The following is a 3,050-nucleotide window of genomic DNA, read 5'->3' on the forward strand; positions in this document are numbered from 1 at the left end:
TCGACTAAATTCATTCGGTGATTTTATTTTTTTCTAATATATAGTCCAGGCTATCTTAATTAATTTTTATGTTTGATCATCATCATAACCATCATCATCATCACTATAATCATCCTCATTACTATCATCATTACCATCCTCATCATTATGATCATTACCATCATCATCATCATCACCATCACTATCATCACTATCACCATCATCATCACTATCATCACCATCATCATCATCATCACCGTATGTCTATTATGTAGTGTGTATCTAATATATGTATAACTACCTCGTTTAAAAACCAGTAGCCTTACTATAATCATTATCATTATTATTGATATCTTCATTACCATTATCATGATTATCATTATCATCATCTTTATCATTATAATCATTACTATCATTATCATTATCATCACATTGTTATCATCATCACTATTAATTTACTGTCATAATTATAATCATTCTTATCATTGTTTCATATAACAGCACTTTTCTGCTTCCAATATTTCCGGATTGTAGAAAAAAAAAGAGTTTCGAATCATTGAAATCTACGAATCTCGGTTTGAGAAATTCCACTTCGCATCCTAAAACATTTGAATAATTTCGTGTTGTATTTTTTTTTCGTTTTTTTTTTCTCTTTCTTTCTTCCTTTTTCTTTTTCTTGTTCTTCCCCGACTCTTTTTTTGCGGTCGTGGATTTGAAATTCAAGGAAGGAATTTCCGTGTCTGCGGGATTTAGTCTCTCTCTCTCTCTACCTCTCTCTTTTTTTCTCTCTCTCTCTACCTCTCTCTTAGTCTCTCTCTCTCTCCTTCCCTCTCTTTCTCTCTCTATCTCTCTCCCTCCCTTCCTCCCTCTCTCTCTCTCCCTCCCTCTCTCTCTCAATCTCCCTCCCCTCCTCTTTCCCTCTCTCTCTTTCCCTCCCCCTCCTTCTCTCTCTCTCTCCCTTTCTCTCTCTATCTCCCTTTCTTTCTCTCTCGCTTGCTCTCTCTTTCTCTCACCCTTTCTCTCTCTCTCTCTTCTCTCTCTCTATCTCTTTCTCTTTTTTCTCTCTCTCTTTCTCTCCTTCCCTCCTTCTCTCTCTCTCTCTCTCAATAGTCTAAGTTCGTGACAATCACCATTTCCCTTTCTCTCTCTCTCTTTCTTTCTGTCCTTCCTTCTCTCTCCATCTCACATTTTCCCTCCCCCTCCTTCTCTCTCTCTCTCTCCCTCTCTCTATCTCCCTTTTTCTCTCTATCTCACTTTCTCTCTCTCTCGCTCTCTCTTTCTCTTACTCTTTCTCTCTTTCGCTCTCTCTTTCTCTTACTGCCCCCCCCCCTCTCTCTTTCTTTCTCTCCTTCCTTCTTTCTCTCTCTCTCTCTCTCTCAATAGTCTAAGTTTGTGACAATCACCATCTCCTTTTCTCTCTCTGTCTCTCTCGCTCTCTCTTTCTCTTACTCTCTCTCTCTCACCTCTCTCTTTCTCTCTTTTTTTCCTTCTCTCTCCATCTCTCTCTCTCGCTCTCTCTTTCTCTTACACTCTCAATCTATTTCTTTCTATCCTTCATTCTCTCTCCATCTCTCTCTCTTTCCCTCCCCCTCCTTTTCTTTCTCTCTCTCCCCTCTCTCTTTCTTTCTCTCCTTCCTTCTCTCTCTCTCTCCATCTCTCTATCTCTCCCTCCCCCTCCTTCTCTCTCTCTAAAAATAGAAAAAAAAAAAAAATATATATATATATATACAGATATTTACTTGGAGATGCGGGGTATCGATCCCCGTACCTCTCACATGCTAAGCGAGCGCTCTACCACTTGAGCTACATCCCCTGTACACTTAAGGGAAGTCACTACAATAGTCTATTTTAAGAAATTTAAGAGAAAGTTCCGCGTTTGACCGACATAGTGCCTATTGCGTGACAGAAAACGGATGGATTTAAGTTATTTTTAGGATAGACTAACTCAAATAGTTCTTATGATGATCACCATCATAATAGTTATGATCTGAACGGATTGGTCTGTAGAGAACTACTACATTATTTAGTGATATTTTTTTCTTTTCTAATTTTCAAAAGGTCGTTTCTTGGGCAGCTAAGTATTCCTGTTGTTTTCAGTTAAGTTGAGAGATATTCAAGAAGATTGAGAGATATTCACGAAGGTTGAGAGATATTCGCGACGGTTGAGAGATATTCACGAAGGTTGAGAGATATTCAAGAAGGTTGAGAGATATTCACGAAGGTTGACAGATATTCAAGAAGGTTGAGAGATATTCAAGAAGGTTGAGAGATATTCGCGAAGGTTGAGAGATATTCGCGAAGCATGAGAGATATTCGCGAAGGTTGAGAGATATTCGCGAAGGTTGAGAGATATTCACGAAGGTTGAGAGATATTCACGAAGGTTGAGAGATATTCACGAAGGTTGAGAGATATTCGCGACGGTTGAGAGATATTCACGAAGGTTGAGAGATATTCGCGACGGTTGAGAGATATTCACGAAGGTTGAGAGATATTCGCGACGGTTGAGAGATATTCACGAAGGTTGAGAGATATTCACGAAGGTTGAGAGATATTCGCGAAGGTTGAGAGATATTCGCGAAGGTTGAGAGATATTCAAGAAGGTTGAGAGATATTCGCGAAGGTTGAGAGATATTCGCGAAGGTTGAGAGATATTCACGAAGGTTGAGAGATATTCACGAAGGTTGAGAGATATTCAAGAAGGTTGAGAGATATTCGCGAAGGTTGAGAGATATTCGCGACGGTTGAGAGATATTCACGAAGGTTGAGAGATATTCGCGAAGGTTGAGAGATATTCGCGAAGGTTGAGAGATATTCAAGAAGGTTGAGAGATATTCGCGAAGGTTGAGAGATATTTACGAAGATATTCGCGAGAGGGAGGGAGAGAGAGAGAGAGGGAGCGAGGGAGAGAGATAGAGAGAGAAAGAGAGAGAAGGAGAGAGAGAGACTAAGAGAGAGGTATATTTTCATTATTATATATTTTATATACTTTATATCTTATATACTTTATATTTTATATGTATTGTATATATTTTATCATCATTATCATCACCACCATCATCACTATCTTTAT

General features: G+C 38.8%; 1 non-coding gene across 1 annotated transcript; it reads right to left on the bottom strand.

The window, feature by feature from the left end:
- Positions 1 to 1,719: 1,719 nt before the first annotated feature.
- On the bottom strand, positions 1,720 to 1,792 carry TRNAA-AGC (transfer RNA alanine (anticodon AGC)). Its single transcript has one exon. It is a non-coding gene; the product is annotated as a tRNA-Ala (tRNA).
- Positions 1,793 to 3,050: the final 1,258 nt, after the last annotated feature.

Source organism: Penaeus japonicus, unplaced genomic scaffold (genome assembly GCF_977035675.1).
Source record: "Penaeus japonicus unplaced genomic scaffold, GWHDUDI00000001_assembly GWHDUDI00000002, whole genome shotgun sequence".
NCBI classification, from domain to species: Eukaryota; Metazoa; Arthropoda; class Malacostraca; order Decapoda; family Penaeidae; genus Penaeus; species Penaeus japonicus.